Raw genomic sequence first — 14,410 nt, 5'->3', positions numbered from 1 at the left:
CTCAGAATTGGACTGACCTCTGTTCCAGCACAGCTCTGCTCTCAATAGCTGGGCCACCTGGGGCACCTCACCTACCCTCCCCCAGCGACCTTCAGGTGGGGTTGGAACGAGGACATGGTGAGGCCTGGCACACAGTGGGTGCTGGGTTATTGTGAGGTGCTCATTATTATTTGCCATCCACTTGTCAGTCCCAGCTCCCCTGCCTGCATTCCACTCCCCTCCTTCTTTTCTTAAACACCAAGCACTTGGTTTTATTGCCCTGTCGTGAGAAATCCAATGTGAGTGTCAAAGCTGCCTCGCCATGTGCCTTGCAGAAGTGAGAGGGAGAAGAGAAAGTCCTGATGGTCTTTTAGGGGCTGGGGTGGGAGCCCAGGGGGATGAACTCTGTGGAGCGGATGGGTGGAATTTGGCAGGTGTCACTTTTGGAAAAGTCACGCCACCTATTTTAAGGAAGTGAGGGGGGTGTGCCCCATCGCTGGCCAGCAGCTGCTGGATGCCAGTGGGCTGGAGCGTTGGGCGGCACCTCAAGGGTGAAGAGTCCTAGCAGGTGGGTCTGGTGTCTCTCTGGGAGGCTGCTGGCAGCTCCCCAGACTCCTGTCACCTTCCAGCCTGACCCCTTGTGGACGGATGGAAAGCCGGTGCCTGTTTTGCCAGTGTCACTGGCTGGGGCCGGGAGCCATCCCAGAGCCAGAGTCCCTGTGGGGAGGATGTCAGGGGCTGGAAGTGGGGGTGACGAAGTTTGGCTGTGGCTGGAGGTGCAGTGAGTGTCCGGCTGGGTGCGCAGTTGGGTGGGCATAGGACCTCCTGACATGGCTGTGGCCCAGCTGGCAGCCTCCCTCCGTGCTCTGCACTGGGCAGGCAGGCGGGCTGGCGCGGAGCCTCCGTGTGGGGCGCTAGGGGAAGGGCAGCCCGAGGGCAGTCTGAGGAAAGGCCGGGACACGGTGATAACTGATAACGGCTGGCTCAGGAGGGGCGGGAGCCGGGGAGGAGTGCGAGGAGAGGCGGACCGGCTTCATTTGGAGCTGGAGCCGGGCTGTCGCTCAGGTTACCAGTGTCTCTCCGAGGAGGGTGCGAACAGCTAGCGGGGTGTCGCAGCAATGATCCAGAATGTCGGAAATCACCTGCGAAGGGTATGGAGGGTGGGCTGGGGGCGGGTTGGGGGCAGAGGGGAGGGGACTGGGGCTGGGGATCCCGAAAGAGAACTGAAGTTTCCATTTTAAGTCAGAAGTCCTACATCTTCTCTCTCATTTTCCATGGGCCATTTTCTAGCTGTCTTTGCAAGGAGAAATCACAGAACTCCTGGGCTGGTTTATTATAAGCAACAATCCCCAAACAAGCCCCAGGGGCCGTTAGGAGGGCTGGCTATGTTGAGTGGAATCATCTTTGGCAAGTTCTTTGCGTCTGGAATTCTATTCTGGGGGTGTGTGTCTCTCCCCATGGAGTTCTGTGCCGGTTTCTGCCTGACGGCTGAGCTCTGTGGCTCTGTAGTGTTTAACTCTTAGAGTTCAGGGCTTGAGGGCCATGGAGCTGCTAGAAGATACAGGCTAGGGGTGTGCGTGTGAGTGAGTGTGACAGGCTGAAGCCAGTGTTCTTGGGGACAATTACCTCTTTGGGAGAGCACGTGCAGGATCAAATGAGGGCTGTTGGAAAGGTGTTCTGCAAGGTGACCTCGCAGAGAACGTTTCCCTGGAATCTCCCAACAGGGACTTTGGAGCTGAGATTAGATGCTGAGGCACCAGACAGACCCAAGTGCTCAGCCGTCCCTGTCGGGAGCCTTTGATCTGGGGAATGGAGAAGCGTTCAGGACAGACTGGCGTGCTATGCTGGGTGTAGAGCTACCATCCTCTGAAGACATTTTTGAGAAAAGCCTTTTAAAAGGGGCAGGGGCAAATAAAGACATCTCTTCTCCACCCCCTCCCTCTATCTGTATAACTGGCCTTGATCACCACCTTTGGATCATTGCCTGCATGGCAGATCTCCTTGGACTCCCCTTGTTTCCTCCTGAATTCTCCAAATTCCCCTGGAATACAGGAGGAGACCATTTTCTGGGTTGTTACCAAAGCTGCTGTTAATGAAAAGCAAGCAAACCCACCCGCCAAACTCTTCACTGGGGACCAAGAAAACCGGGTTAAAGGGGGGCCTCAGATAACCCACGTGCCCTGCTTTACAGGGTTTGGGGGCCCTTGTCAGTATCCCATGGCACTGCAGACAGTGAGCATTTTGGAGTCGGATGGTTCTTGCTTTCACCCATTACTGGGTAACCCAGCAAGCACTCGGCACATGTGAATGAATGAATGAGGTGGTGAGCCTCCTGCCAGGCTGGGGTGGTTGGAGGAGCATTGAGTGCCTGTGTGGTGGTGCTGGAAGGGTCACCTGTCCTGTTTCTCTCAGTGGAGACCCTTCTCCTTCCCCACGCAAGCTGTCAGAGTCCCGCACTCCTGGGCTGGTACCCTGTGGGAGGCTGGGAACCTCTGCTTGGGTTCTAGCCTGGTCCGGGCAGCTCCCAAGGGGGCCCAGGAACTTCATTTACTCTGGGAATGAGGATGGAGCTCTTTGTCCCAGTTCCCCCTGAGAAGCTCTGCACCCGGGTAGTGCTGCCAACAGGGTGGCTGAAGGTCAGAAACAGACGTGAGCCTCTGTGCATGTGTTCACGCACCCACAGACTTCCACATTGTTCCTGACCCCCTGTGGCGATCCCCCTGCTTCATCTTGAACCCGAGGACAGCTGGAGATGCTGCTCCCCAGCCCCCCGGCGCCGGCCTCAGTCAGGGTCTAGTTCAGAGTGTGGGGAGGCTTAGGGTATACCATTTGGCCACCTCTGGATTAGAATCTCTTCTTCACCCCATCGTTGACATGTAACCTTGGGCCACGCGCTCCCCCTCCCTGGTTGTTCTCTGAGGTCCCCATCAGCCTCGACATCCTGGGGGTCTGGATGTTCGTGAAGGGTTTGTGCACCACCTTGAGGTTGGTCCTGACAGTGAAAAGTAGGGGCCCAGCTCCCTCAAGGACCCTGCTGTGTGGTGGAGGAAGGGAGACCCTTAGACGTAAAATAGTGTGCCTCTCATATAGCAGGAACACAAAAACTTGTGAACAAATGGGCGGCCATGGGAGCTCAGAGTGGGCTGAAGGGGTCCCAGCAGGCTTCCTGGAGGAGGAGATGAGACTCAGACACTTAGCTTCAGCCCGTTTGGGAGCCACATCTGAAGCCCAGTCTCAGCCATGGGCAGATAGCCTTGGTGTTCTTAGTCTGGAGGACTCATCTTCATCCTTCAAAACCTGGCTCAGCCATCGTTCCCCTTCAAACCCCCATCCTGCTGCTCCCAGAATTAACGGTGCTTCCTCGGGATGTTATACTGGCCTCAGTTTTTCCCTCTACAGGGATTAGCCTGTGTCAGCGCTGAGTACTCTGTGATGAGCCCAGGCTATTGTGTGGAGCTGACGGCTAATGAGGGAGACACAGTGAAAAGGTAGTCAAAGAAACATACAATGAAAATCTGTGATAAGAGCTGTGAATAGTAATAATAAATGTCATATAAATGCTAGCTATGTGCCAAGCATGCATTAATTCATATATTCCTTATAACAACTCTGTGAAGTAGATAGTGGTACCATGCCCAGATTAAAGATGAAACTGAGACAGAGAGGTTAAGTAACTTGCCCAAGGTCAAACAGCTAGTAAGTGGCACTGCTGAGATTAAACTCGGGCTGTCTGGAGAACAGAGAACTGTTAGAGAATAATGAGAGAGGTCACAAGAGAGCTCTGTGACCAGGTGACAACTGAGCAGAGACCCAGCGGCTGAGAAGGAGGCAGCCATGGGAGGAGATGGGGGAAGAGCGTTCCGGGCAGAGGGAATAGTATTCATTTATGGGCTCCAAGGTGGGGGGAGCTTGGTGCATCTGAGCTGCCGAACGAAGGCTGGCGTGGCTTGGAGTGGAGTGAGTGAGGGCGGAGCAGCTGGAAGGGGCTGAGACATGGCTACGACGTGCTGCAGGCTGGGGGCCTGGACCCCAGAGGCAGGGTTTGGGGTTTGGAGTGCTGTGGGCCCTATTGTTCTGCCCACCAGACTGTGTACTCTTTGGGGACTCTCTGGTCCCCAGTCTCGGTGCCAAGGTGTGCAGTCCCTGCACACTGAACTCAGCAACCCGGGAGAACACATCATCAGAGTTCCTCTCCTCCAGCGCCATGAAGGTCCCCACTGCTTTCCCATCTACCTCTGACCCCTCACAATAGGGAGGTGGGCCATAGGATCAGCGCCCTGGTGCAGACAAGGCACAGAGAAGTGAGAGGATGTGCCTGGGCTTGTACCACTGGCGAGAGACTCGGAACCCCTACCTGCTAGGTTGGGACCCCTTTTCCAGCCCTTGTCTTGGCCACCGAGAAAGTGGCCTTGATCTCACACCCAGACTCACCCCATGCCAGCCTCCTCTGCCCACCTTCACACACTGACAATGCAGATTCAGGGCTGACCTCCTGCCTCTACCTCCTAGGGCCTAGGGGAGGCTGCACCCCTGCCCTTCACCTGTGCCTGGTCCAGGTGGGTCCGAGCTGGACAGTGGTAAGAGTCCAGATAACTGCCTTAGAGACACTCACACACTTCACTCCCTGTAGACCTGTTTCCTCATCTGTGAACCAGGTCTGTTCCTGCAGATCTTGTTAAAGGCAGTGGAGGAGTGTAGATCCTGGCACATAACTGGCCACAGTAAATATTGGTTCTTTTATTTCCGTCTCATCTGGACTTCAGTTTCCTCAGTGGGTTGATGACAGGGTCCGTGGGTCAGATGAGATGGTCAATGCTAGCTTTTTGTTGAGCACCTACGGAGTGTCCGGTGTGTTTAAACTTCCCAACAGCTCTGCAAGGCTGCTGGTATCCAGCTAGCTTTACAGCTAAGAAAACCAAGGCTCTGGCACTGAGTCACTTTGAGCTAGTTAGAGAATTGGAAGTCTCGGCTGACCCTGAGCTACAGCTGGGCCTTGTCCTGGGCTGACCTGGCTGAGCCGAGGAACTGACACCTCTGCCTTGTGCCTGCTCTGTCCTGTGCCTCCAGGGACAGATGGTGCTGCTGGCTGGGTCCTCTGCCAGCTCCCTGGCTGCAGACCTGCGTGTTCCTGCCACTCCCAGAAGCAGCCTCCTTGTGGGTAGGAGGTGGCACAAGGGCAGTGATGGAAAGGACCAGAGTCTGGCATTTTGGGAACACAGGGATGAGTCAGACTGGACCTGTCCTCAGGTTCCCCCAAGCTGATGGGGAGACAGAGAGTGGTAAAAACCAATGATGAGAGCACAGTGTGGCCAGGCTGTGACAGAGGGAAGCCCAGAGGTGGCCCCTCATAGCCTAGGGGACAGGGCAGTCTCCCTGGAAGAGGTGATGGAGTAGCTCAGCCTTGAAAACTTTTCCAGGTTAGGAAGCATGGTCCCGGCAGAGGCACCTGTGTGTGAGATGTGGGAAAAGCTCTTTCCGCAAGGAAGAGGGAGAACATTTGGCAGTAACCCCTTGAGGTGTCTCTCCCTGGCCCCCTTGCCCATGTAACATGTGTATCCTGCCTGGGCCTTCTTCAATAGTAATAACCTTCTCTCAGCAAATCAGACATTAATTAATTAATGGCAGTAGACATTAAGTATTAAGCACCTCTTTTGGAGAGGAAGCCTAGTGAATGAGTAGAAAGAACTGTGGTAGTGAGAAAAGCAAAATCCCAGCTCTACCACCCAGAGCAACGTGGCCCTCAGACAGCCCGGTTTCAGTTCCCTTTTCTGTGCAAGAGGGATAGTTGTCCCTCACAGCGTTTGGTGAGGATTAAATGGTATTATGGATACGAAGCCATTATATAATGTATATAAATGCCTGGAACATAGTAGGTGCTCCAAAAAGTATAGTGGGGTGATGGGGGGTGGGAAAAGGGAGATGTTGGTCAAAGGGTACAAACTTTCAGTTATAAGATGAATAAGTTCTGGAGACCTAAAATACAGCATGGTGACTGTAGTTAACAATAATGCCTTATGTACTGGAACTTTGCTAAGAATGTGGATCTCAAGCATCCTCACCACTCTCCCCCAAAAAGGGTAACTGTGAGCTTCCCTGGTGGCGCAGTGGTTGAGAGTCCGCCTGCCGATGTGAGCTTCCCTGGTGGCGCAGTGGTTGAGAGTCCGCCTGCCGATGCAGAGGACGCGGGTTCGTGCCCCGGTCTGGGAAGATCCCGCATGCCGCAGGGCGGCTGGGCCCGTGAGCCATGGCCGCTGAGCCTGCGCGTCCGGAGCCTGTGCTCCGCAACGGGAGAGGCCACAGCAGTGAGAGGCCCGCGTACCGCCAAAAAAAAAAAAAAAAAAAAAAAAATGAGGTGATGGATGTGTTGATTAGCTTGATTGTGGTAATCATTTCACGATATATACGTATATCAAAACATTGTGTTTTGCAACCTGAATGTGTACAACTTTTATTTGTCAACCGTATCTCAATAGAGCTGGAAAAAAAAATAGTGAGGCCCTGGAACTCTAGAGAGACATGGGCCTGGCTCCTGTTTTCAAGGAGTTTATCTCCTCATATGTACACCCACTTTACAGTCTAGAAAGTGGTTGTATGTGCTTTACCTTGTCTGGTTGTTCAAAAGTCCAGGGAGTCAGCAGGCTGGCTGGCAGCACCTCTGCGGTGCCACACAGAGGCCCATCATTTGGATTGGGATGCTCACTGCTGGTGGCAATGCTGAACTCCACCTCTGGAACAGGCTGTGATCCGCCCTGGGGGTGCGGCCCAGCCAGGTGTGGCCCTGCTCCTAGGCCTGGAATCCGTTCAGAGATCTGGAAGGGGAGTGGCCTTCAAGTCTTCCTAAAGCAGCCTCAGATTTCCAGCACACTCCAGGGCTGAGCCAAACCAGGTGAGTCTCAATTTCCATTTGATCCCTTAGGGAGGGTATGGAGAGACCCAGCTCCTCTCCTTCTCTGGGGATACTGCCCCCAGAGCTGTGGGAGGGATGGTGGTCTGGAGTCAGAAGTCTCCGGCTCATTCTGGGCTAGTGGCTAGCGGCTACCTTTTCCCAGCCTCAGTTTCCTCATCCGAAACATGTGGACACGGGGGTAATAATGGTCCCTGTCATTTGAACCCGCTTTGTGCCAAGGAGATTAGTGTCATGATGCATTTATGTAGAGATTGGACGGCCTGCCTACAGGCTTTGAGAGCAGTGGGGTACGTGGGACACATGGGCCTGGGGAGAGGAGGGGGCCCAAGGACTGAATGACTTTGGGGCAAGGGAAGGGGCAAGTACAGCATTGCTTCCTCCACCCCTACCCTGAGGGCCTCCTGGGACTGAGATTACCTGGTCCCCACCTGCCTGCCCTTACTTTGGAAGATAAAAGTAGAGCTTTCAGGCTGCAAGACTAAGAGAAGGTGTGTCTCACCTCTGCTCAGACTGGTTCTCAGGGAGGCAAACAGGAGACTGGGAGGGACTTCTGAGCCTGCTAGGCCCTCTGCAGAGGCATGGGGGGATGGTGATGGTGGGTGGTGGTGAGATCCCCACAGCCCAGTGGAGGATGGACTGGCCAGGGACCACTCCCATCCAGTTCTTTCTCTGTATCACCTGGAAGGCAGGAGAGCAGGGAGGAAACCGATGGAGGGTCTCCCAAGTGCCAGGCTCTGTCTCATAAGTCCCGTGGGCTGGGGGATCTGATCTCCCTCCAGGACTGGTCCCCCTGCGGCACCCCTGCCAGGCTCTGGAGTCAGAAGAGCCCACGTCCAGTCTCTGCTCTACCTTTTACTGGTCATGTGTCTTTGAGTGGATCTTTCCCTGTTCCCTGAGTTTCCTTTTCCTCAGCCGTAAAATGAGGGCTCCTGCTTCAGGGCGGACTTGAGAATTAAAGGACCCCCAAGAACTAGGCCTGGCACATAGTAGGTGCACAGTAAATGGCAGCCATAGATTTCTAAAAAGGGATTTTCTGAGCTTCTGGGTGAGCAATTCTTGGGCAGTCCCTGTGCTGTAGGCGGTTCTCAGGCACACAACTGGCTCTGTCCCATTAGCACACAAACGAGCTCTTTGTTCTCCTGCCTCTAGGCAAACAGAACCCCTCCCTTGTCCCCATGTCCCCTCCCAGATACTCCCTTGTTTCTTTGCTCCCCATTCCCACAAGAATCTGAAAGAGTTTTCTGTGGTCCCCGCTTCCACTTCTTTCCTCTCATCCTTTTCCTAATACACTCTAATGGGCTCTTCTCTCGCCCTTCCTCCCGGCCCCTTAGAGCTTCTCTGACCTTGGACCCACAGGCGCCCCTCCTCCTGAAGATCCTCCCACCTCAGGGCTCCTTCTCTGGCTCCCTTGCAGGCTTCTCCTTCCCAGCCGACCTCTTTTGCTCTCTCCTTGGATGATGTCTGTTCTATTACTATGACTGTGACAAACTGTCCCCAAACTTAGTGGCCTAAAACAAGAACCGTTTTATTTTATCTTGAGATTTTTGTGGGTCAGGGATTTGGGCAGGGCTTGGCTGGGTGACTCTTCTGCTCTATGTGGTGTTGATGGAGGTTACTTGGTGGTGTTCAGCCAGTGGATGGGCTGGACTATGGAGTCCATCATGGCTTCACTGGTATTTGGCCCCTTGGTGGGAATGGCCGGAAGGTTGGTTCTAGCTGGGACTGTCATTCTGAGCAGCCACATGGGGCCTTTTCCATATGAAGGTCTCATGGGAAGTCAGACTTCCCACCTGGCAGTGGGCTCCATCAGAGCAAGAGTTCCAAGAGGCCTGGGTGGAAGCTGCCAGGCTTTTCATGATCTGGTCTCAGAAGTCACCAGTTGAGGACTTCCCTGGTGGCACAGTGGTTAAGAATCCGCCTGCCAATGCAGGGGACACAAGTTCGATCCCTGCTCTGGGAAGATCCCACATGCCATGGAGCAACTAAGCCCGTGTGCCACAACTACTGAAGCTCATGTGCTCTAAGCCCTGGGTGCTGCAACTACTGAAGCCCGCGTGTCTAGAAGCCACCACAATAAGCCCGCGGACCGCAATGAAGGGTAGCTCCTGCTTGCCGCAACTAGAAGAAAGCCCACGTGTAGCAACAAAGACCCAACACATATAAAAAAAGTCACCAGTTGAAGTGTCACTAAGGGGGATCCAGATTCCAGAGGAGGGGATTAGACCCACCCTGGGGTCTAGGGAGGAGTAGGAAAGACTTGGCAGCCACCTTTGACCAACCACAAGGTTGCAGAGTCCTGTGGACCTTAAAGGCCCAAGTATTCTCATGTCCCCAGGTGCAGCCTTTTCTCCAGCAGACTCCAAACTTGAACGTTCATCCTCCTTGCCATCTCTCTTTAAGTGTTTCATAGGATCTCAACAATTTTTGATTCCACCCCTGCTTATTTCTCCCCTGGTCTCTCCCAACTCCGTAACCATCACCACCATCTACCAGCCATTTGTCCAAAGTCTGGATCCTCCCCACGACCTCCTGTTCTCTCGCTCTCACAAGGGGAAGCCTTCAGCATGTTGCGCTGGCTCCACCTCCCATACTCCTGGGTCCATCATCTCTCGTCAGACTGCAGGGGCCCACGGAGGAGTCTCGCTGCTTCTCTCTCACCCTGCAATCCGCCCCCACACAACAGCAGAGTGAGCTTTTTTATTTTTTAAAGATATTTTATTTATTTATTATATTACTATTTCTATTTATTTTTTGGCTGCGTTGGGTCATCATTGCTGCGCGTGGGCTTTCTCTAGTTGCAGCGAGCGGGGGTTACTCTTCGTTGCGGTGCACGGGCTTCGCATTGCTGTGGCTTCTCTTGTCACGGAGCATGGGCTCCAGGGGCGCAGGCTCAGTAGTTGTGGCTTGCAGGGCTCTAGAGCGCAGGATCAGTAGTTGTGGAGCACGGGCTTAGTTGTTCCGCGGCGTGTGGGATCTTCCTGGACCAGGGCTCGAACCCGTGTCCCCTGAATTGGCAGGTGGATTCTTAACCACTGCGCCACCAGGGAAGTCCCCGGCAGACTGATCTTAAAATGCAGGTCAGATCACTCTCTCCACACTCATAGACTTCAGTTTTTCCCATCACACCTCGAGTAAAATCCAAACTCCACTGAGACCTTAGGCCTTGGGTGACATAGGACTCTTCCCGGTCTCTTCCCTTCTCCCTGACACTGCCCTGCCTACTCTGGCCCCCCTGCCGGTCCTCTGGCAGCCAAGCTTGTTCCCGTTCCTCCTTGTGCTCTTTGCACCCTCTGCTCACCTGCCTGGGACCCTGTGCCCCCAGAACCTTGCCCAATCTCTCCTGCTTGTCATTCATTCAGATCTTGGCCACGAGTCTCCTTGATGAATCAACCTAAATTAGTTCCTTCAGGTCCACCACCTTCTCTCTCTATCACATATGCTGTTTTTCTTCTTTCTAAAAAATTCTTTTAAATTGAAGTATAGTTAATTTACAATGTTGTGTTACTTTCAAGTGTACAGCAACGGGATTGTTATACATATATATATATATATTCTTTTTCAGATTCTTTTCCATTATAAATTATTACAAGATATTGAATTTAGTTCCCTGTGCTATACAGCAGGACCTTGTTGTTTATTTTATATATAGTAGTGTGTATATGTTAATCCCAAACTCCTAGTTTATCCCCACCCCCTCCCCCATCCCTGTTGGTAACCATACGTTTGTTTTCTATGTCTGTGAGTCTATTTCTGTTTTGTAAATAAGTTCATTTGTATCATTTTTTTTTTTTTAGATTCTACATATAAGTGACATCATATGATATTTGTCCTTCTCTGTCTGACTTACTTCACTTAGTATGATAATCTCTAGGTCCATCCATGTTGCTGCAAATGGCATTCTTTTTTTTCCTTTTTATGGCTAACATTCCATTGTATATATGTACCATATCTTCTTTTTTTTTTTGCGGTACGCGGGCCTCTCACGGTTGTGGCCTCTCCCGTTGCGGAGCACAGGCTCCGGACGTGCAGGCTCAGCGGCCATGGCTCACGGGCCCAGCCGCTCCGCGGCATGTGGGATCTTCCCAGACCGGGGCACGAACCCGTGTCCCCTGCATCGGCAGGCGGACTCTCAACCACTGTGCCACCAAGGAAGCCCCCTTTCTCTTCTTAGGATAAGTCCCACTAAGGATATACAGTCAAAATCATGAGTTTTAAAGTCAGTTTCTTATTTTTCCATGCAGTTATGCCAGTAACTTGAAATATACTTTGATTCATTCATATACTTTGACTTTCTTTTTCTTTTAGGAAATACTTTGCATTTTCTTTTAAAAAATAATTATGTAAAGTACTTAATTAATTTTTATTGGAGTATAGTTGCTTCACAATGTTTTGTTGGAAAAATATGGAACGCTTCACGAATTTGCATGTCATCCTCGCGCAAGGGCCATGCTAATCTTCTCTGTATCGTTCCAGTTTTAGTACGTGTGCTGCTGAAGTGAGCACAGTACCATGTCTTCCTTATCCATTCCTCTGTCGATGGACATTTACGTTGCTTCCATGTCTTGGCTATTGTGAATAGTGCCACTGTTTTCCTTCTTACAGTACTTTTCACTCTAAAACAATCTCGTTCCTTTGTTTACTGTCTATTCCTGAGTGGAGAGTCTGGGTCTTTAAAAATGTTGATGCTGATCCCGGGCCAGAATTAGCCTCTTTCTAACCTTGTCCACTCCTGTTTGGTCTTGGTTTTATTCCTTACCAGGACCCTCCTGTCCTCTGACCCCGCCAGCCCTCACATTTGCAGCCAGAGGGCTGTCACCCAAGCCACAAGTAGCCTGGCCCCCTCGCTGTCGCCCCTACTCCCTGGCTGTCGGTGCTGTGCCACTCCCTGTCCGCTCTGTCTCCCCCTTACAGAGCTGGGCCTCACACTGCCTGCCGTGCCTCAGCTAGAGGCTGTCTCTTCCCTGCCACCCAATCCCTCCTGCCCTAAACACGTCCCCACCGCTCACCTCCTCAGAGGCCTTCAGCAACCACAGGGCGCCCTTTGGATGCAGCGGGAGTTGCCACTGTTGTGCTTGTGGTTAGGGGAAACCATGAGGCCATTTTTGCATAAACAACCATTAAGCTAGAGCCACGCCGGCACACATAGAACAAAGTGGTGGCAACAGAAAAACTTAAATGCAGCCTGACAGTGTGAATCGTGTTCATTTTCATCTGCTTGGTTTTATGTTTAAAAGTTACAACCTTTCAGGTGGCCATTCATGACCGGGTGTGTCTTCATTCAAGCCCTTTGACCAAAAGTTGAACAGAGCAGACAAATGTGGGAGACAGCTCCCAGGTTCAATTTAACTCATGTCTACTGAGCACCCACAATGCTCTGGATCCGTGCAAATGCAAAATATGTCTATTCCTGCCCCAGTGAGCTCTTCCCTTGTGCCTGGAATGCCTTGTTCCCTGTGAACCCGAGCTGGTTTCTTGCGATCACTGCCTTCTACTCCAGGAAGCCATTTCCTTAGTGAGGCGTCTTGAGACTTTCGGGGGTCAGGGAGATGAGAAGTTGCTGAGTCTGGCTAGACTGTGAGTGATCGTCCGTGGGAGGCCTTCTTGGAGTGCCACAGACTCCAGCCTGTTCCACATCTTGATCCGTGGATGAAATGAAGCCCTGGTGGTAGACAGTTGGCGTGTTTACCTGGAAGTGTCTGTCCTGGAATTGGGTAGAAAGGCCTGTCTGCCACCACTGGGAGCTTCCCGCAGCTCTCTTGTCCACCCGAAGCCTGGGTCCTCGTCCTCAAGCTTGGCATGGGCTCTGCCAGGGCCGCCTGGCCAGTCACGGCAGGGATCTCTTACCCCAGGGACCAGCGCAGGCCCTTCAAGGTTAGGATGATTCCCTGTGTCCTTCAACAATGCCTTGGCTTTTTTTTTTTTAATTGAAGTATAGTTGATTTACAATGTTGTGTTAGTTTCAGGTGTACAGCAAAGTGACTCAGTGATGTGTATATATATATATATATATATATATGTATTCTTGTGTGTATATATATATGTATTCTTTTAGATTCTTTTCCATTATAGGTTATCACAAGATATTGAATATAGTTCCCTGTGCTATATAGTAGGTCCTTGTTGTTTATCTATTTTATATATAGTAGTGTGTATCTGTTCATCCCAAATTCCTAAGTTATCCCTCCCTCTCCCATCCTTTCCCCTTTGGTAACCATAAGTTTGTTTTCTATGTCTACGAGTCTATTTATGTATTGTATGGAATCTTAAAGAATGATATAAATGTCTCAGCTTTTTTTTCTTTTTTTAAAGATTTATTTTTATTTATTTAGGCTGTGCCGTGTCTTAGCTGCAGCACGCGGGATCTTTGTTGCAGCATGCAGGACTTTTAGTTGTAGCATGCGGGCTTCTTAGTTGTGGCACGCAGGCTTCTTAGTTGCCGCATGCAACTCTTAGTTGTGGCATGCATGCAGGATCTAGTTCCCCAACCAGGAATTGAACCCAGGCCCCCTCCATTGGGAGCGTGGAGACTTACCCGCTGGACCACCAGGGAAGTCCCCATGCCTTGGCTTTTTAACAACATGGAGAGCTGACACTTTTCAAGCATTTTCTATAGGTCAGATCCTGGTCTAAGCACTTTGTATATAATCTCATTGAATACTCACTATGATATTATTATTCCCATGTTACAGATGTGGAAAGTGAGGTTCAGAGTGGCTTAAGGAAGTGACCAAGTTTATCCAGGGAGACAGAGGCGGTGCCAGGATTCCAATGCAGGCTGTGTCCTGCTTGCCAGCCCCCTATGCCTTCCTGTTTTTCTTTCTTCTCTGTCTGCCCTGCTCATCACCTCTTCAACAATCCTTTCTTGCGGGCTCAGATTCCTCTGAGACAGTTTAGGGCACATGGGGAGTGGGAGTGCGACTAGGGCAGGAATGATAAGGCCACCTTGCAGCCAGAGAGCTTGAGGCCGAGGAAGGCCCCGGAGCATGGTGAGTGCCCAGCAGAGAACCACGGGCACATCTGCTCAGCTCAGCAGCCCCTGCGAGGGAGCAGGCCAGGCCCAGCTCCGGGTCCCAGCCTTCCACCTGGCGACTCGGGGCCTTAGAAGCAGCCCCTCGAGGGTTGGTTTCCCCTTGCTGGGCCTCCTGAGGCCCACTCTTCCTGCGGAGCAAGGAAATGCGTTCTGTGGGTGAAGTCACACCCACTCTCGCCACTCTGCTCTGCTTAGGAATGATTTCTTGAACACTTTGGAGGAAAGAAGTTGGTGTGTTGTATGAGGGGAGGGGAACTAGGCGAGAGGACGGGAGAACTGGTGACCGGTGACCCGGTGGGGTCTTGGGGGAGTGTGGGGACCAAGCAGGGGACTGAGCCTCTAGGTGCTGCCTGAGGGGTTGGGGCAGGGGCCGCACCTGCTGGGGAGGGCAGACACCGTCCCTCAGTGGAGGGGACTGCAGGGACTGGAGCAGCGACTGGGGCCTCCAAGGGGCCACGGGGCTGCCAGCTTCCTGGGGCAGGAAGTCCCAGCTG

The 14,410-nt window shown here is 52.2% G+C and overlaps 1 protein-coding gene and 1 non-coding gene across 6 annotated transcripts in view; one reads left to right on the top strand and one right to left on the bottom strand.

Moving 5' to 3' along the window:
• Positions 1 to 14,410, top strand: part of ACOT11 (acyl-CoA thioesterase 11) — a 75,888-nt gene that overhangs the window by 21,223 nt on the left and 40,255 nt on the right. The window contains exon 1 of one of the 5 annotated variants that reach the window (XM_027108428.1): positions 6,487 to 6,865. The exons of the other annotated variants lie outside the window; for them this stretch is intronic. The gene's annotated coding sequence lies outside the window, so the exon portion shown is untranslated. Of the gene's footprint in view, positions 1 to 6,486; positions 6,866 to 14,410 lie in introns of those variants that run through there. 5 annotated transcript variants of the gene reach the window in all.
• On the bottom strand, positions 11,283 to 11,389 carry LOC113622484 (U6 spliceosomal RNA). The gene has a single exon (XR_003433531.1). It is a non-coding gene; the product is annotated as a U6 spliceosomal RNA (small nuclear RNA).

Source organism: Aethalodelphis obliquidens, unplaced genomic scaffold (assembly GCF_003676395.1).
Source record: "Aethalodelphis obliquidens isolate GAN/ISIS:26980383/991018 unplaced genomic scaffold, ASM367639v1 scaffold9, whole genome shotgun sequence".
Lineage (NCBI taxonomy): Eukaryota > Metazoa > Chordata > Mammalia > Artiodactyla > Delphinidae > Aethalodelphis > Aethalodelphis obliquidens.
This window is presented reverse-complemented; position numbering and strand designations above follow the sequence as displayed.